The sequence below is a fragment of the Lissotriton helveticus genome, chromosome 4_1 (genome assembly GCF_964261635.1).
Source record: "Lissotriton helveticus chromosome 4_1, aLisHel1.1, whole genome shotgun sequence".
Taxonomy (NCBI): Eukaryota; Metazoa; Chordata; class Amphibia; order Caudata; family Salamandridae; genus Lissotriton; species Lissotriton helveticus.
Window position 1 is genome coordinate 1,664,621,968 of NC_136063.1, and position 21,643 is coordinate 1,664,643,610.

The following is a 21,643-nucleotide window of genomic DNA, read 5'->3' on the forward strand; positions in this document are numbered from 1 at the left end:
GACGCTACAATCGGATGCGCCAATGGATGCAGAAACATTGTTGAGCCCGATCAAGGTTCACGCTTTGTGCTGCCCTCAAAGGCTACCAATCCTGATGACGGCATTCGTGGAAGCTTCACCACTACGATTAAGGGGTAGTGAAGTTCAAGATGAAAGCAGCATCGAACAGGTACGACCTTCTGTCAGCAATGCGAATCAGAACGTCAATGGAAACAATCATGCGCACGAATGCATGGTTACACCTTTTTCCGAGTTAGTGGAACTTTCCCAGGAAGCTGTTGACAGCTTTTTCGAAAGCCTAAATGATATGATGTTCTCACCAGAGCAGAAATAGAGACTTTTGAGCAAGCTCGCACACGGCGTTCCCTGAATTCGGCCTTCAACTTTAAAAATAAAGTCACATGAACAATTTTTCCTCCAGTTCACGGACAGCAATTTTTCAGCAGCCCCAAAATATTTTTGCATATTTTTCGGGACACTATCTTCTGCTTAAAGTAAGAACTATTCTTAGAGAACTAAGGTTTCTAAATTTTAGATAGCTTATAGACATTAGCTGCCCGCTGGTATGTTCATAAATATTTTATTGTGTGATGGAATGGTCTCGAACCTTTTTTCTGTATTAAGAGCCGTTTCATGTGTAAATTATCATATACCAAATAGCAATAATGTATACAAATGCGTGATTACTTTGGCATTATTCTACAGCTTGAGTGCATACAATACATATGATTGCAATTCTTCCGTATATTTTGAAAATTTCAAAATGCATTTATGTATTTTGGGGTGGTAAGGTATACACTATACTCTATAGTATGTTTTACTATGCATAGATTAGTAAATATGTCCATAGTTAGCGTGGAGTGGGTGTGATGTATTCCTATAGGTTCTGAATCGATCCCCCTATTCCTGACCCTATTCTGGTTAAACAAACCAACAAGTTAACTAGCAGTCAGCCCATGAGGTAGAAAAAACCCCCATGATGCAGATACCGTTATCTGACGCAGTCACACTACGGCACAGGAACGTGTTATCTGATTAGGTCATAACGCTTGCGATCTAATTAGACAAGCGATATTCCTCCAGCCCCTGATAAGGCATACGGAGTTCTCATAACAAATCAAACCTATGACAACCTGGGCAAAACCCTGCGGCCATTGTTTTGATTTCACCGAGAACTTCATCAAAAGAATGTGCTAACGAGCAAGTCGTATGACATCCTTATTGACGTATCTATGTCCATCCTTACGTCAATCTCGGCACCTTAAAGGTATAAATATTACCGATATTGCCCTATGCAAACACACGCGGTGGTGACGAGACGGAGCAGCCATACTTGCCGAAGCCCAGAGCAGAGCAGACCCCGCTGGCACAGCCCCGCCTTCCTGACGCGCTGAGAACGAGACGCGCGGATTTCTCCCGCCGAGAGATCCAGCACCGGCGCTTCCGGGTAGCCCTCGCAGGCAGCCTGGAATATCGAGACCAGAGAGAGAGATACCATCCCTCATTCATCCTTAATTCCAGGTACAGAACTGAATAACCCCTCGCAGAGAATTCTTTAGTTATTCACTTGGCAAAAACAAACTTAACTTAAACTGTAACTTTCTATTCCCGCCCACGTATTAGACTTAGGTCAGGTACACGGGGTAGGCGTATTTAGAAACACCAGTTGAGTACGTTTAGTCAAATGTATATGTGTATGTAATATATTTTATTCATTTTAAAACATCTTATGGCTTAGAAACCATATCAATGTTTTTACAGTATTATTTTATACTTCTGCTTTTAATGTATGCACTTTACTAAACTATAAGTATTGCAATAATATCGATCCATTTCTCTTGTATGAGAAAAGAGACTGATCAATAAATAACACCTTTTTATTGAACACGCCCGTCTCTTCCTTTTCTCTACATTCTGATGAGACTAAGAATGCACGTACTGACTGAGTAAAATAAATTGCCTTTTGTTCACACGACTCTCGAGATACACTCTTGATTAGGGGAGAGCAAAGTTGTCATGTTCTATGGTTGTCAGAAACTAAATCCCTTCTTGTCTAATCAGGGAAGTTAATTCCTACCTGAACATTCGAGAAAGTTTCTAGTGAACTCTGAGCTAGCTGGCAAACCCAAAACTTTAAGTCTAATATCGTCAGTAGTAGACCTAGTTAACGTCTGGTCTAGGCCTTTACTATTGAAGGTATTATTCCAATGCGCAGAGCCTATTGGGATAATAGGAACTACACTACATGGTGAAGAGAGCAGTGACGTAGAGTATAGTGGTGCAGAGAAGAATAGAGTGGCATAGAGTGCAGTAGCATAGAGTTCAGTCGTATAGAGGAGAATGTTGCAGAGTATAGTGGCGTAAGGTGCAGTGATGCAAATTAGTTGGCATAGGAGCAGTGGTGTAGAGTGCATTAGCTTTGAGTAAAGTGATGTAGAATGTATTGGCGTAGAATGCAGTGGCTTAGAGTACAGTGGCATGGCGTAGACTGCACTGGAGTAATGTGGAGTACAGTGCCGTAGAGTGCAGTGTCATGGGGTGCAATGGTGTAGAGTAGATTGTTTCAGAGTAGAGTGGAGTGGTACATGGTAAAGTATAGCGGTGCAGAGTAGAGTGCAGTGGCATAGAGTAGAGTGGTGTAGAGTAAAGTGGCACAGCACTGATTGCAGAGGCGTAGAGTGGAGTAGGGCAGAGTGAAGTAGAGTGGTGTAGAGTGCAGTGGCCTAGAGTGAGGTGCTGTAGAGAAGATTGTTTCAGAGTAGAGTGAAGTGGTGTAGATTGGAATGGTGCAGGGTTGAGTGGAATGGTGCAGGTAAGAGTGGAGTGGTATAGAGTAGTAGCATAGATTGCTTTGGCACAGAGTGCAGTGGTGCAGGGTGGAGTGGTGTGGAGGGGTGCAGAGTGGAGAGGCCTAGACTGGAGTGGTGTAGAGTGCAGTGTCACACAGTGCAGTGGTGCACAGTACATCAGCATGGTGTGGAGTGCACTGGTGCAGACTGCAGTAGAGTAAATTAGAGTGGTGCAGAATATAGTGCGGTTACATAGAGTAAAGTGTCGCAGAGTAGAGTGGCATAGAACACAGTAGCAGAAAGTGCAGTGCTGCAGAAGTAGTGTTGTAAAGTGCAGTGGTGTAGAATGGTGTAGAGTGCAGTGGGGTAGAATGGAGCAGAGTAAAGTGACAAAGTGCAATGGTGTAGAATGGCATAGTGTGTAGTGTCATAGAGTAGAGCATATTGGCATACAGTTCAGTGGTCAAGTGCAGTGGAATGGTATAGAGTGCAGTGGTGTAGAGTGTATTGGTTTTGAGTAAAGTGTGGTAGAGAACACTGGTGTAGAGTGTGGTGGCACTGAATGGCATAGCATGGAATGGCATAGAGTGAATTGGTGCTGAGAGGAAAAGATTGGCATTGAGTTTTGGAGTAGTGTGAAGTGACAGAGTGCAGTCATATAGAGTAGAGTGTCAAAGAGTGCAGTGATACAGAGAAGATTAGAGTGGCTTACAATGGATTGGCATAGGATTCAGTGGCATAGAGTGGACTGATGCAGAGTGGCATAGAGTTCAGTGGTGGAGAGAGCAGTGGTGTAGAGTCCATTTGCATAGAGTAGAGTGGTGCAGTGGCGTAGAGTGCAGTCGCATAGAGTGCTGCAGAGTGGCATAGAGTGCAGTGGCATAGAGTTCAGTGGTGTAGAGTGTAATCATGCAGAGCAGAGTGTCGTAGAATGCAGTGTCGTAAAGTAGAGTGGCGTAGTGGTGCAGAGTGGAGTGGTGGAGAGTAGAATAGAGTGGCATAGAGTGACATAGAGTGCAATGGTGTAGAGTGATGTAGCATGTAGTGGCTTAGAATAGGTGAGTGGCATAGAGTAGATCATTGTTGAGTATAATGGCGTAAGGTGCAATGGTGCAAAGTAGCTGACATACATAAAGTGGCATAGGGTGCATTGGTTTTTAGGAAAGTGATGTATAGTGAATTGGCGTAGAGTGCAGTGGTTTAAATTGATGTAGTGTAGAGTGCAGTGATGTAGAGTTGTACAGCCTAGAGTGCAGTGGCACAGAGTGGTGAACAGTGCATTGGCTTAGAGTGCAGTTGTGTAGAGTAGGCTGTTATAGAGTGGAGTGAAGTGGTGTGGAATGATGCACAGTAGAGTATAGTGATGCAGTGGCATAGAGTAGTGGCAAAGAGTGCAGTGGTGTAGAGAGCAGTGGTGTAGAGTAGAGTGGCATTGAGTAGAGTGACACAGCTTTGATTGCAGTGGCGTAGAGTGGAGTGGAGTGGAGTGGTGCGGAGTGGAGTAGAGTAGAGTGGCATAAAGTGCAGAGACATAGAGTAGATTGATTCAGAGTAGAGTGAAGTGGCATAGAGTAGAGTGGTGCAGGGTAGAGTGACATAGAGTGCATTGGTGTAGAGTGCAGTGGTGCAGAGTATAGTGCAGTGGCAAAGAGTGGGATAGAGCACACTAGCATAGAGTACAGTTGTTCAGAGTAGAGTAGAAAGGTGTAGAGTAAAATGTCATAGAGTGCAGTGCCAGAGTCCAGTGATGCACAGTAGATTAGAGTGCTTTGGCATAGATTGTAGAAGTGTAGCATAGAGTGGTGCAGAGTAGAGTGCAGTGGAGCATAGTAGAGAGGCACAGAGTGGCGTAGAGTAGAGTGGCATAGATTTCAGTGGCAGAGAGATCAGTTGCAGAGAGTGCAGTGCCGCAGAGTAGAGTGCAATAGAGTGAAATGGTGTAGTGTAGAGTGGCATAGAGTGCATTGGTGTAGAATGCAGTAGCATACAGTGATGCCGAGTAAAGTGAATAGAGTATAGTATCGTACAGTGCAGTGGTGCAGAGTAGATTGGCATAGAGTGCAGTGGCATAGGTGGCATTGGTGTGGAGTGGCATAGTGTGGAGTGGTATGGTGTGGAGTGTCACAGAGTGCAATAGAGTGGTGTAGACTGCAGTGGAAGAGTAAATTGTTTTAGAGCAGAGTGAAGTGGTGCAGAGTGCAGTGGAATAGAGCAGAGTAGATTAGAGAGGCTTAGAGTGGCTTGGTGTAGAGTGCAGTGGGGTAGAGCTCAGTGGTTTAGAGCAGCATAAAGTAGAGTGGCAGAGGGTACAGTGTTGCAGAGTACACTGTCATAGAGGGCAGCGGGGCATAGCAGAGTGGAGTGGAGTAGGGTGGTGTAAAGTGCAGTGGCGCAGAGTAGAGTGGTTCAGAGTAGAGTGGTTTAGAGTGTAGTGGCGCAGAGCAGAGTAGCTGCGTAGAGTACAGTGGTGCAGAGTACAATAGAGTGGCGTAGAGTGGAGTGACACCGAGTAAAATAGAGTGGCGTAGGGTGCAATGGTGTAGAGTATAGTGGTGTAGAGTGATTTGGTGCTAAGCAGATTGCCATAGAGTGCAGTAGTTTTGAGTATACTGGTATTGAGTGCATTGGTTTACAGTGCAGTGGCATAGAGTGCAGTTTTGCAAAGTAGGGAGGCATAGAGTGGAATGGCGTAGAGTGCAGTGGTGACGAGGGCAGTGGTTCATAGTTGAGTAGGCTGTAGCAGAGTGCATTGGCATCGAGTAGAGTGGAGTGGGGTAGAGTAGAGAGGCGTAGAGTGGAGTGGTGAATAGAGAAGTGCAGTGATACGGTGTGGTGTAGAGTGGCATAGTGTGGAGTGGTGCAGGGTAGAGTGCAGTGGTGTGGAGTGGTGCATAGTAGAGTGGAGTGGAGTAACATGGAGTATGCATGGTATGGTAGCATATTGCTTTTACAGACAACACATCTTCAATTGAAATGACCAATACATTTGCACTCACATACAGTTTTACTGATAAAAGTATATAGTGCACAAACAATAATGTGTGGGAATGTCATCACTCAATGTATTGATTTGATCGTCAGCACAGTTTATTTATAGACATTTAAATTTTGTTGAGTGCTAGAAGAAAAAAGCAACATCTGTACAGCCTTCTTCAAGGAGACCTCCACTAGCCAGCAGGATTGTCACATAAATCCTCTCATTTTGAAGTCAGAGAAAGAAAAATCAACAGCAAGCTCAGTGGAAGACAAAGTCTGACATTTGACCTGTCTTTGAATGCATATCATATGTGACGAGATTAGAACAAGATTTAAAGGCCTGTTTACAGAAAGCGAGTTTATAGAAGAATACAGTAAATGAGGTTTGGACAATGGGAGGGATGAAGTCGAGCTGGACAGCACCATGCACCTAAAATCAGCAAATAGACAGGCAAAATATGTGAGCTACAAACCACAAAGCCACTGGTAAGCAACAGGCGGAGTGCATTCCTGGGTCAACATTCTGAATATCCCCAAGATGTCTTTAGCAAACCAGACAGTTGAACTGTCTGATATGCTGTGACTTAAAAAATGCTCCCTGCAGGAGCATGAGGCCAAGTGGAAGAATAGTGGCGAAACAGAGGAAACTGTACTCGGGCCATGCTCCACAACAGGAACAAACACTTGAAGACTCAGCAGGATGTAGGTGGCAAGCAGGAGGCATTGAACAATAAAAGGCAAGGAAATGAGAGTGGCGTCAAAGCAGCCAATGGTAAGCTATGATTAGAAGTGGGGGGGCTATAAGTCTGTTTTTAAGCTTTATTTTGTTAACACAAAATTTGCTGAAGGTGCACGCATGCTGTCTCAGGCGAAACATAAACATGAATGAAGATGACTACATGTAAAGTTCTACTTAAGATTATTGTCCAGGCCTTTGCAGGATCTTAAAATGTGAAGAGATAGACTACATTTTTCTCTGGGTAAGGTGGCAACTCTACTCGGTTGTTTCAAGCATTGTGAGGAACAGACAGTAAATTATGTACCAATAAGTTTTACAATTGTACCAGTCGTTATCAAACAAGGGAATATCTGGGACTCTTATTGTTAATAATTGATGTTGATGTATAATTGGGTTAAAGGAAACACCACTTATTTTCCACTGAATAGCCCCAATAAACAGCGGAACAATAATATGTGACCCCTACGGCAGTGTTATACTAGGCCCTCTTTGCAGGGTTACCCCCAAACCTTTTACCTTTACCCCTCCTGATTTCTGAACCAGTTTTGTTGGTTTTTAGGACCTGCACTTAATTGCTGCTATTCCTTGATAAAGTGTGGATATATATTTATGTATGCATTATTTAATGATTTTGTATTACAAGATCCTGGCAGACAGTAGAGATTCTAGCAACAATTATTGCACCGCAAATCTACCACTAGAGCTTTTAAGAGACAGTAACCAACACCAAAATCCTTCCCTACAAAGGTAATTTGTGACTTTTCCTGTGGCAAAATACCTATCTGTAGGCTTTATTATTGAGAAATAACAATCCATCCTTAAGTGCCTATTGGCTGGAATGTACGATTTTCATAAACAATATGTTAGAACTACTACATTTATCATAACTTTTCATAATAAACATAACCGACCTATGGCATCAAAAATACCAACTGATGCCTCCTGCACTGAGCGTAAGCTTTCTCACAATCCAGTCATCAGGCATACAGTCATAAAATTACACTGTATAGAGAATTATAGTCTGCTAAGCAAAATACTCTAACAGGCCCTAACAAGAACTTTGAGAGTGCAAATCTTCTATAGCCACGGATTGTCAAAGGAGGTCAGCAGTACCAAAAACCGTGCCTACAACAGTAATCTGTGAGATTCAATGTTACAAAATACTCTGTAAGCTTTAACATAGAGTGATAACAATCTGCACTTAAATTCGTATTGAATTTAACACATGCTTTTCACAATCAGTATGTCAGGCCTCCTGCCTATTTCGTAACTTTCCATTTTAAACAATCAGTCATATAACCGTTATCACTGGATTGTCACCATCATCAACTCTGACTCACTATGGAGGTCAGGAGCCTTCTCAAAAGCAACCATCATGTATAAAATTAATTCTATAAATAATATTTACACATATATACAAAATACATTTGTCAAAACATTATATATTTCCTACTAATAGGACCTAATAAGAATTACCATAGTACACATTGCCTGTCCCAAGTGGTTTGTTTGGGTGGGTAACCCGCAGCAAAACCCTTGCCTACTATAGTTATATGCAACATTCTATATAACTGAATACTTGCCTACAGGCTTTAGCACAATGTATGAACAATCCCACATTAAAAGCCTGGTGACTTTAACACATGCTTTTCACAATGTTAGGAAACCTTAATTGCTTTATCATAACTTTTCAGTAGAAATAGATCACACCTAAGCAATCTGACAAAGCTTTTCTCAATGAACCAATAAGGCCACTAGCCTTTCCCAATGGCTTCATACTATATACAATCTAGGCCTCCTGAAGTGCTCATAAGCTGCCAACCAGCAGGCATACATTTATAAATTAAACGTGTGTATGAAATTACAGTTGGCAAAGCAATATACAACCCTTCTAAATGGTGCATAACCAGAATCACCAAGGTGAACCTCCAGGGATCGACAGAGTGGGAGACCAACCCCATAGCCCTTGCCTACTAAGGAAATATGTGACATCCCATTTACTAAAACAGCTATCTGTAGCATTTAAATCAGAGTAATAACAAACCACCTTTATATTCCTATTTGCCTTAACATATGCTTTCAGTGATCAATATGCCAGGGCTACTGTTGTTAGTGTAACATTTCATAATACTTAATAAGACAATAGCCTTCTTCCCCGACCTGCCACTATAATCAACTCAAGACCACTGTACTGAGCATGCACTTGCTGCAAAGCAGCCAAAAGGCATAGAGTCATAGGAGTACAAATATATACATAAAATAATAGTTTGCAAATCAAATATTCTATCATCTAAGAGAGCCTTTCAAGAATGATTGTGATATATATCTTCTTTCTCCATGCTTTGATCAGGTGGATCACCAACAACAAACCCTTGTCTACTACGGTAATCTATGAGATACCATCGAAAACCATGCCTGTCTTCAGGTTTTAGCACAATATAATAACAATCCATCACTAAAAGCTTATTGTCTGTAACACATGCTTTACACAATAAGTAGGTCAGGCCACTGTCTTTGACATGATGTTTCATAATAAACTAATCAAACCCATGAAATTTGGCATGCAGGAGTTTTCCCAATGAACCAGTAAAGCCTATAGCCTTTTCCACTGGCTTTACACCTTACTCAATACTGGCCGATTCCAGTTCACAAAAACTGGCAACCATCATGCATACAGTTATAAAATTACAAGTATGTAGAGAAAAACAGCTGGCAAAACAATATAGAACCCCTCCCAACAGTGCCTAACAAGAATCTACACAGTGAAAACCCAAAGGATTTGTCACAGTGGGTGGCCAATACCACACCTCTTGCCTGATACAGTAAACGAGAGATTACAGATAACAAAAAGAGTGTCTATAGCCTATAATATCATGTGATAACAACCGTTAAAGGTTTACTGAATTTAACAAATGCCTGTCACAATAAATAATCTAGACCAACTGCCTTTGTCATAAAGCTTCAAAATAAGCAGACCAGGCCGATGTCATCGGACATAACGTTTCCCAGTGCACCAAATCACGTCTATCGCTTGTCACTATAACCAAATCAGACCTACAGTACTGAGCGTAAACTTTTCCACAAAGTAACCAACATGACCACCATCATAAAATTAGAAAGGTATACAAAATTATAGTAGGCTAAGTGTAATAACATCTCTCCTAAGAGGTCCTAACAAGGATTCTTACAGTGCAACGCCTTCTATAGCCAGGGTTTGATACACGAGGTAACCAACACCAAAACCCTAACCTGTTAAGGTAATCATTGCGATTCCATGCATCATAATACCTATCTTTATGCTTTCTATAGATTAATAACAATCCTATTGATTTTAACATGCTCTTTTATAATAAATACGTCAGACATAGTGCCTTTTTCATTGTATTTCATAACTAAGGCTTAAAGTATTGAATATTGGCTTGCCATCATAACCAACTCAGTCCTGTTGTGTTGAATTTAAGTTTTGTCCCAAGCCAAAAAGAGCAATACAAACAGTATTTTTAGGGGAAGCACACTAATTTCACCAAATCAAATTATGTACTCAGGGAAACCAACATGTGGTTGAATCGTAAGCACCCTCTCAGTAGTAATCTGAAATCTCTTTATTGTTGATTACGTAAGGTCAGGTGACAGCTGCACCGAGAAGCCAGATATAAATGTCCATGTAAATTAGTGAAGCCCTGGGAAACCTGTAGGGCTTTCAACTACAAAGTTGCATTCTGAAGTCTAAAGTTAATCACGGAAGAAGAGAGTGCAGGGACTACAATAAATTCCTCATGACTGCCCTCTTCCCATCTGTGCTGCTGCCAGAGAAAAGCAAACACTATAAAATATCTAGCCATCTAAGGCACTTTATCAGCATTACAAAGCCATGTGTATGCCCTTAGCTCAAGCAACCATGCTACTGCTGGGTAAGGCAGCTGGAAAAATAAACAAAATAATCACAGCTGCATGTAGGGGAATAACTTTTTTATGTCGAAGCACATAATTTCTGGCTAAACAAAACATGCACCCCTGGCTACCAACATGTGGGTGGAGCCAACTTCCCTTTTTGCAATACTCCTGAATGATCACATTACGTCTGACAACAGATGCTCTACTAAGCCAGACCTATAAATTAATTAAAAAGCATTCCTATCAGGTGAGGATGACAAATCTTACGCAACTTTTAGGTTTGTCATGGAAATGTAGATTTTGGAATGCAGTTAAATGTAGATCAATGTCAAGGAAATATATTTTTTTTTAACTGTGTAATGAATATGATGAAAAGAAAATGATATGCTATCAATGTATGTAGTACTAACAAGATTACAGTATCACAGAATGGGGCGTGCTTAGGTAAACTCACAGCCGAGGTGTGTTGTTAGGTAAAAGGTACAAATCACCACTGGACCATGGAGTCTTAAACTTTCACAAATAGCACGTGGTTCCCAAGCAGTTATTGGATGTTTTTGCAGAAAGTCCCTTTTTATATTTTAGACACCATAAATAAACAAGGATAATTACAAAGACCCTTTTTATGCAAAATACCTTTCAGTGAGGCATTTCTCAAATCACACTATGTTGGTTCCCTAACAGTTGAGTAATATGTCACGGTTAAACTTTAACTTTAAATTTAAGTGCAAACAAGATTGTTAAGTTATAAGACTACTTTGCAATGATATCTTGGCAAGCTAAAAAACACATAGTGACATATAGCGTTTATTTGTAGTGTTCAGATTTTTTGGTTTACGTGACTGAAAATAAATAAAATAAAACTTTCATGGTGTGGTCACACCACACAGCCCCCTCGTATGTCTCCCCTAAATTTTAGTCTGCAACACAGCACATTAAGAAATTGTACGTTTCACTACACATAAAGTGTAACTCAGTGGAATCATTGGAGCCAGAAGTGGGTGTTCCTCTGAGAAAATTAGAGCACCCAAAACAAAATACTTGCAACTTGAGTGCCTTCATTGTGCTGTAAAATTCCTTGACAAATGTCTAACTTGGAGGTATGTAGTGTACATGTTCTGTGGTACACATAGATTGTGTAGTAGATATTACTGATGGGTACTGAATACCCATGATAGTCATAATCCCTATTTATATAAAAATATTTCCCACTGTTAGATCTGACATCCTTGGCATTGGTTCCCCTGACATTTTGCCTCATGACCTCCTGTTTTGCTGACTTAATTTTGTTGCTGGCTTTCGGACCCTGGGCATTTTCCCACTGCTATCCAGTGCTAAAGTGAAAGTGCTTTTCTCTAAAACATTGTAACATTTAGCATATCCACAATTGACACATTTGATTTAGTGAAGTGCACTACCTGTGCCCAGGGCCTGTAAATTAAATGCTTCCAGTGGACTGGCAGCACTGATTGTGCCATCCATTTCAGTAGCCCTTTAAAAATGTCTCAGTCCTGCCACTGCAGAGACTGTGGGCCATCGGAACGTCACTTTTTGTGACGTTCCGTGGCGCAGAAGCCTGCGTGATATTTATCAGGCAGCACTAAGCCACTTTTTTTGGCTTAATGCTGCCTGATAAATATCAGTCCCTTTAATGCAGTGTTCTGCGCTAATGGGGCACGCAATGGGTGTTGCTGGGGTCATTCCCAGCAGCATCCATGACCCTTTGACACTGCCCCAGATTTACAAGAAATCGGAAATCTGAGGCAGTGCCAAAAGCTCACGCCGAGGCGTAAGGGAGGCGCAACTGGGAGAAATATCTTTATTTCTCCTTGGTTTTCCTTTTTCTATGTGTGCTGCAGAATGCAGCACACATGGAAAGAGGAAAAGCCTCTTGTGTTTTTTTTTGTACAGAAAGGTTTCCCTTCCTGTACAAAAATAATCATCCCGCAACGCAGGCACCTTGCACCATTGTGCAAAGGTGCCTGTGTTGGCGCAGGCAGCCCATTCTGCGCCGGCGCAGGGTAAAAGGACAGGAATGCGCTGTATCTTTTAGAAAGGGGCAATTCCTGTCCTTTTCTTTTGCCATAGGGAAGTGCAGCAGGAAGGCCTGCTGCACTTCCCTATGGCAAAAACTCATAAATGAGGGCCCCAGTGTGCAGAATTAAACTGCCATGTCAACCTGGCAAGTTAAGCTTTTTCTAGGCCCAAACCTTCCTTTTTAATGCATATACGTCACCACTAAGGTAGACCCTAGATAGCCCCAAGGGCAGGGTGCAGTGTATTTAAAATGTTGGACGTGTACTTTTACACTACTGAAAGGCTTGTCTTTCCCATAGGATAACATTGGAATTTCCTTATTATATTTTATAAGTGTAATTTCCAATTGGGAATAGATTAATGTTTCGAGTTTGGTGTCTATCAACTCACAATTTAAAATCAGAATTTATGGTAAAGTCAGATTTTAAGTTGTAAGTCTGAAAATGCCACTTTTAGAACGTTCAAAAGATACTGATTACAGCTTGCGCGCACTCAATCTAAACCAATATTCAAAATTTTACCCAATACGCAATAGTATTCTGACTTGGTGTGCACTACCTGAAGTGGTTCCACCCTACCACCAATTCAAAAGAAAAAGTATTCTAGAGCATAATTTTCTAGACAGGAAGTGCACTACCTGAAACACTCCTACATGAGTGTGTGTAAACAATTCATCTAAAATCCATTAAAACTTCGTGAACAGAAAAACTACATATGAAGACAAAACATAGAAAAGCAATAATATGCATCAATTAACAATTCTTCCAAAAACCATATTAATCCAAGGAACGATGAGACTTGAATCATCAACAAAAGGTCTCCTTGATAATATACTGCTTTGTATCCGTGCGTACAAAGTTGATCCAAATCAAATAAGAATTCCAACAGTGATACATTCATTTGTAGATATCCCCTGAAGAAGGGTGCAAACAGCACCCGAAATGCTTTGGGATTGAAGTTCGAACTGTGATTACATTCATTTTTATGACCAGGATAAATGGACTGTTGGAGTTCTTATTTGATTTGGATTAACTTTGGATCTCTCTTCGACACTCTTCTCTCCTCTTTATCACTCTGCTCTGAACCACTGAACTCTATACCACTGCACTCTACTCTGCAAACACTGCACTCTGCACCACTGGACTCTATGCGAAACTACGAATTGACAAAGCACGCTGCAGGAATGTATTTATGTTATTTTTGTCGTAAACAACGTTTTTTTCTGGGTATTTCAAATTCAACGGTTTTAAGAAAAATAACTGGCAGGTAATTTTCTCTGCCTGCTTTGCTCGTATGTTCAATAATTGGTAGATTTGTTTAAGATTAAGATGTATTTAAAACATATATTGGGCATTGTCTAAAAACCCAGTGCAATCTGAATGCTCTAGGGGCACTTACGTAATAAATGCTGTTGTTACCAGTTACTGCATAATGAAAATATGAAAACTATGATGCTTTAAAGGGGCGGGGTGAGAAAACGTAGGGGAGGGGGTCAAAGTCATCGCTAGATAAACTATTTTCAAACTTTTTTCAGTCTTTCAACTTCAGGTAACTACATATAAAATAAGGCACAGCTTAACTGAAGATAAACAGAGGGAAAAGCACTATTGTACAATTATGAAACCCATACTAGTTAATGCACTACAGAGGTCTGTGTCTGTAACCAGAGAGTCACATAATAGAATCCTGGTTGATGCAGTGGAGACCAGTGACTTGTGCATGGTTACTGCTACAAGCTCCCTGTCTGTTACAGAAAGCATTGTGAATATGTACGTTATGATTTTAAACTTGTATTACACACAATGCAATATAGGCTGCTACAAAATGTGCAAAAAAGTTTAAGATAAAAAAGTGCTTCCAAAGTATAGATTTTAGTTACACCCTGACTGTACTTAGCACATTTTTTTTAATACCTGTCCTTTAAAAAGCACATCTCTTCACAGCTCATCTGGTAACTCCCTTACAATACCACTCAAAAATAATAAATCTGTTCAAGAAGCTTTAAGTGCTTCCATCAATAAAAGCTGATACTGGCTTCCAAGCACCCTTTACATTTACACAATGACTAGTTGAATACATTGACATTTCTTTCAGGCAGCAGGCACCCTTTGTGGACCGCTTGTTTCCCGACTGCCCCTCCCTCGTTTCACAGCACAGGAGACTTCCTGCCTTACATTTCAGCTGAAGAATTTCAACTATTGGAATTAACCATCCTGAAACAGCTGTCTTTTCACAAAGTATAAAAGTATGGGCGCAAGTAACGCTGATCTCGCCCACTTCGACCACTGGTTGTTACCCCACAGAATATTGCTTATGTTGTTTTCAAACTCAGAAGGGTGAAAGGATGAGCTATCGCTTTTGGGTTTCTTCTCTGTCTCTCAGGTAACACGAAGAAACCAACAGCAAGGGCACGACCTACTGAGCTATCGTTCTGAATGCTAGCATGGGATAGCCAGAAAACTGATACACGTGATTTATTTATTTTGCTATTATTTATGGTTTAAAGCACAGTGTGACAGAATTATTATCTGTGACATTATGTGCAATTCGTTATTGATTTTGCTTATGATCATAAACGATACACAAAAAAGCGACTATTCAATGTGATCCATACTTAGATGAAGAATCTGATGAAAAGAGATTAAACTATGCAGAAAATGGACACAGGACTTGCACTTATCACCAGAACCCAGAAAAACTATTACTCGACCATAAAACGTCTTTGTCACATATTTTTTAAATGGCATGTGGAGAAGTGTGGCTCAGGGGTTAGAGGCAGCAGACCCGGAAGCTGAGATCGGTCCTGGACCAGGGTTCAATTCCCCGCCTCGGCGGGTCTTGGGCTAAAAATTCCACGGACTCGATAATTCTCGCCCCGGTGCCTCCTCGACTCACGGGTTCACACTTTGCGACTCTGGGCAATAGCTTGCTTAATCTCCACAACGGCCCCTCGCGGCGGGATGCCTGACTTTCACCTTGTGGATACCCTGCTATCTCACAGGGGAATACCAGGAAGGGTTCCCTAAGCAAGCGCTGGGAAACCCACTGCGGGTAGCTGTGCGTGCGCTATATAAGCTCAACTACATTTACATTTACATGGTGGGGCAAGCAGCTCAACCACGCACAACGGGAGGGGGCGAGCAGCAACTCTATTGCAAGCAACATTTGCAAGGGAGGGCTGAAGGCACACAGAGAGGGGTAAGAAGTACAGAAAGGGGTCTCTCTCTAGTAGAGTGCTTAAGCACAAAAAAACAAAAGTAGAGCCTAAGAAAATGAGCAGAGGACGAACAGAACTAATACATCCATGCTCCAGGGGAGGGAAAAACAGAGAAAAGGAAGCACACCTATTACGGCTGACTAATAAGAAGCAAGCAAATGAGAGAGGCAATTAAGCCAACCAATGGCAAACAATGGGTGGCCCTAAGCCCACTGAAGGGAAACAAAAGATCTTGTGCAAGCAGCGCATGCACGGTTTTAGATTAAACCTATTAAGAGCCTGGCTGAAACATGTGGTGTGTCCTTCTTGATAATATATGCTTTAATCAGTAAACATCATGAATATGAATCTGTCACATTATAAAATAAGTGTGTGATGAAAAACAGACATGGATGATGCTGGGCCCAGGTCAAAGTGTTTTTCCCTTGATGCCCTGCAGAATAACACAAGAAAGGGAGCTAAGAGGGAGGTTGTTAATCAGAGCAAAGAGAGAGTATGTCAAAGAGCTGGATTATAGGAATAACTGCCCTAAAGAAATGTAATTCTTTTATGTGTGTGTGTGCGTGCGTGCGTGGGTGCGTTTGTGTGTGTGTTTAGAAAAAGGAAGGATGGATATGGTAGGCAAATTTTGTCTGGGTGGCCCGGACGCACTTCATGACGTATGGCCTGGGAAGAGGAAGAAAGATGAGGAGGAAATTGCCTTTTCCCCAGTATGAAAATTGAGCACAAAAACACGTCCGATGCAGATGTTTCTGCCAGGTCGATTTTGCGCGAGATATTTACAATATGTCTTCATTAGGCTAAAATGTAAGCATTATATTTTGAGCAGTGTGACTGGCCTCTAGTACTAAGGTTTTATCCTTTCAAGATACATGTATCCCTTTGGCCTTTTGGTGCAGTACATGGTCCCTCTGTGTGAGTTGGGATGCACTTGGATAAGCAGATTTGTGTCTATGATAGCAGAACCCCGAGGTCCAATCATACCAGCCTGATATAAATAGAAACAGATTTACCGCCTTATAAAAGTGCCTTGATGTGGTGACTGCCTTTAGAGGTGCTCTGGGAACAGCCAGAGGTGACAGGATCCAGGACACCACCACTATTGATCGAGCCATAAACGCATGACTCAAAAGGGCGCAGAACCTATAAATTACACTGACCACATGGTAAGTGAGACCCAGCAGCTCAGCACATGAGAGGACAGAAGTTTTATGCATGTGTCTGTGAGGAGTTTTTACTGTTTCTCTTGGCCTGCGGTTGTTTTTGTATCCGCTATGTTTTGATACTTAAGGTTTTACAGCTGCCTGGGTTAATTTATTGTTTTACTATGCTTCTATTTGTAGCGAGGTGGTGTCCTTGCGGAATACATGCCCTTTTTTGACACCGGAGGGCAAAGGGACACACAAACAAAGGTACCACAATGTTCACTTTGTGGAAGTTTTTCATGGCAAGCATTGGGGCGGACTAGCTGTCCTTCACCCAAGGGATTACAGCAGGAACAAGCAATTGCAATGCAATAGGTCTCGCATTTACGCGATTTTGAGCTATTGACATTGCAAATAACAATGCCTTTTATTTTTGTTTTTAAAGCATAAATAAAAGGCAATGTCATTTACAGTACCAATAGCTTAAACTATTGCATTGCTAATGCTTGTTTATTGTTATGTCGGTGGGCGGGAAGCAACACAGACAACAGTAGTGTAGGAAAGAAGAGGCAAAAACATGACAAGGGGAAGTTGGGAGCGAAGAAGCAACACAGACAACTAGTGGGAAGTGGGAGCAAGGAAGCAACACGGACAATGGGCAGGTGGGAGGGAAGAGGCAACATGGACAATGGGCAGGTGGGAGGGAAGAGGCAACATGGACAATGGGCAGGTGGGAGGGAAGAGGCAAAAGGGACAATGGGCAGGTAAGAGGGAAGGGACAACAGGGACAATGGGGAGGTGGGAGGGAAAAGGCAACCGGGACAATGGGTAGGTGAGAGGGAAGAGGCAACAGGGACAATGGGCAGGTAAGAGGGAAGGGACAACAGGGACAATGGGGAGGTGGGAGGGAAAAGGCAACCGGGACAATTATGAGGTAACAGGGACAATGGGCAGGTGGGAGGGAAGAGGCAACAGGGACAATGGGCAGGTGAGAGGGAAGAGACAACAGGGACAATGGGTAGGTAAGAGGGAAGAGGCAACAGGGACAATGGGCAGGTGGGAGGGAAGAGGCAACAGGGACAATGGGCAGGTGGGAGGGAAGAGACAACAGGGACAATGGGGAGGTGGGAGGGAAAAGGCAACCGGGACAATTAAGAGGCAACAGGGACAATGGGCAGGTGAGAGGGAAGAGGCAACAGGGACAATGGGCAGGTGAGAGGGAAGAGGCAACAGGGACAATGGGCAGGTGGGAGGGAAGAGGCAACATGGACAATGGGCAGGTGGGAGGGAAGAGGCAAAAGGGACAATGGGGAGGTGGGAGGGAAGAGGCAAAAGGGACAATGGGGAGGTGGGAGGGAAGAGGCAACAGGGACAATGAGCAGGAGGGAGGGAAGAGGCAAGAGGGAGAATGGGCAGGTGGGAGGGAAGAGGCAACAGGGACAATGGGGAGGTGGGAGGGAAGAGGCAACCGGGACAAGTAAGAAGCAATAGGGACAATGGGCAGGTGAGAGGGAAGAGGCAACAGGGACAATGGGCAGGTGGGAGGGAAGAGGCAACATGGACAATGGGCAGGTGGGAGGGAAGAGGCAAAAGGGACAATGGGGAGGTGGGAGGGAAGAGGCAACAGGGACAATGAGCAGGAGGGAGGGAAGAGGCAAGAGGGAGAATGGGCAGGTGGGAGGGAAGAGGCAACAGGGACAATGGGCAGGTGGGAGGGAAGAGGCAACATGGACAATGGGCAGGTGGGAGGGAAGAGACAACAGGGACAATGGGCAGGTGGGAGGGAAGAGACAACAGGGACAATGGGCAGGTGAGAGGGAAGAGGCAACAGGAACAATTGGTAGGTGGGAGGGAAAAAGCAACAGGAACAATAGCGAAGAAGAAACAAGGACATGGTAGGGGGTAGTAGCAAAGAAGCAACAGGGACAAGGGGGGTTAGGAGGGAAGGAGTAAAATGGAAGAACCTACAGGGACAATGCTAAACAAAGAAAAATAGTAATTGGTTCGCAGCACGAACAGAGGAAGGTTACTTGCCTGTGATTTATAGTCCTGGGTGTGGGGGAAGGGAGGGAGTCAGACAAGCTGAGTCCTGGTGAGACCCCAGTGTGGGAAGGGTGCATCTTTAACTCAGAGGGAGGCTCCATTCAGTCTTTGTGTCAACTCAACATCCTGTGTTTCTGGGCAAACCATTTAATCTCTCCGTGGCTAAAAAAGTAAAATGAACGTGTCCTTGTGTATTGTAACTGGTGCGAATGTAAAGCGCTCCAATACCTTCGGCTCGAGCTTGCAGTATGTAAAACTGCTAAAAAGAAGGGACCCCCGTCCCCCTCCTGTCTAAAAGTGTAGACTGAGCTAGACATATGGTACTGGAGAAAGAGAGGGTGGATAAGCAAGTCTGAGGCAGAGGGACCGGGGGAGTGAGATTACAGTGGAAGTGACAAAGCCACAGGGGTAAAAAAAAGAGTACAAAGAGAGAAAACATGACACCAAAGAAAGACAGGCATAGATAGGGGGCAAAGAAGAGACGGGGAAAAAGGGCACAGAGTGAGATGTTGCAAAGAAGGAAGAGGGACGAGCACAGAGAGAAGAGAGGCAGGGCACAGGGGGAAGATAATAAACATGGGTGTGGGGGTGGTTTGAGCCGTGGCACTTGATGAAAAGATGCATACCAACAGTACATTGTGAAGACAATGGAAAGAATCAGAGAGGAGAGTGGAATAACAGGGAGAGAGACAGAACCCCAGGTGAGCGGGAGACTGACATTGTGGAGGAGGAGTGACGGGCAGACAGTTGGCGACAGAGGCCCTTATGCATGTGGATAAACATTCTGCAGAAATGTAAAGTCATGGGGGAACCTGAGCAGAGGTACACACAGACACACAAACATCATGAGAACTGCCCTGGCACAGTCACATGCACACTCTACAGGGGAAAGGTCGAGGTGGGAGTGGCTGTCTTTGGGACAGGTAACCCTCCTGCCTCACCCTCACCCAGCCACCCCCCACCACAAACGGCTGACGTGTGCCGTATACGGGTCCGGGGTTAGGGAAAGTCTATAGCTAAGTGACACATACCAATTGTACTTAAGTTAATACAGTCTAGATATATAATTGAAGATAGAAAGTCCAACTGTATAATGATAGTCTCCAAACATTGGAAATTTCTGTTATGATTTTATTAGTATGTATTATTCATATCAATCAATTTTTTTGGGAGAAATTACATATTTTATATAGTTTTTTAGTGTATTTCTCTTTTGTTTTTGTTTTTTTAGGATTATATTTCAATATAACAAATAGTCAGTTAAAACCATATTAGAAAAAGGACAAAACCAATAGACATAAAGCTGAATGCATTGTTGAAGGCAAAGCGGTAGATGTCACACAACGCGCGTTTCGGCTCTTGAGCCTTCCTCAGGTTACCGTCTACTGCTAGAATAAGGGCGAACTCTGATCTGGTTGTTAACTCAGATGTAATTGGTGCATCTTTATTGAAAATCTCTGTTATCTTGAGGAAATAGTGGATGTCATAAATCTAGTTGATGGATAACGGTGATGGCTACAAATCACTAGTGTGGATCCTGTTTGTTTTATACAGTATTTATGATACTCAGTATAGTGTAGATATGGACTGTCTTTTTTGGAGGTTTATAGTAAACGACGATAATGATGATACATGATAAAATCAGCAAACAAGACCAGTCAAGTTCTGGTCTTATATGGAAAATCGATTTCCAGGAGTAGGATCTGTCTAACTGATGACATTCATGTAGTCATATCTGTGGTGACACGCTGATAGTGTTCAACTCCCGGTATTTACACGAATTGGCCGTCTGTTCGTTAGCTCGCTCAAAGTTATCATACGGGTCCGGGCACAGGCACTCTATTGGGGAGGGGGGGTGTAGGACACACTCCGGGTCAGTCAAACCTCAATGTTGGTTAAAATCACAGCCGGGCTCCTCCACCTGTGAATGAGTCTATGGCATTCGGCAGCACCGGTACCCAGGGGATACACACCTACATGGACATAAGACTGTGGCGGGGGAGGAGAACTGGTGAGGGGAAGGGGGGGTATGGTGACTTTGGGAGGGAAGGAACGCATGGTGAGGGGGTAAACTACAGCACTGAGGAGGGGGGTTGAACTGAAGAGACTGTGCGAAGTGAGTGTGTGATTAGGAGAGAGAGCATCCTAAACCGGTGAGCAACGTATGTGTAAACTATATGGTGCGGGTGGGGGAGACGAGGGAGACCTGAGGTGAAGTAAGAGAGGCATGCGGCAAGAGGGGAAACTGTCCGAGGAAGCAGGGAGGAGTCTGGAAAAGGTAGGGGAGAAACGATATAGCAAACAAGCTCTTGCCATTGCGCAAAGGCAGCCACTTGTTTAAATTTGCATTGTGCTTTCACTTTAAGTGAAAGCGCGATGCAAAAATAAACACGTGGCCGTGCCGACCTGAGGAATGAAGGAGACCGTGTCACGCCGCAAGGAAACGATCCAGTCGGGATGGGTGGGCCAAAAGGAGACAGGGCGGTAACAAAGAAGCCTTATTTTCTAGCTGCTTGTTGAAATTTGCATCGGGCGTTCACTTTAAGTGAAAGCGTGATGCAAAAATAAAAACACAGCCACCCTTGCCAAAGGCGACTGGAAAAACATAGTGCCGACATGTGAGAAAGTGGCTCTATATATACTGGACTAGAATGAAGTACAGTGTGTATAGAGTCCACCAACCTCAGAGGTATAACAGAGGTTAAAGTCAGCACTGACCTTACGCTCCAAAGTGGTAGCTTGGTCAAGCAGTAAGGCAGTACCAGAGGACAGTGTAAAGCATTTGTTGTACCCATCATTCAGC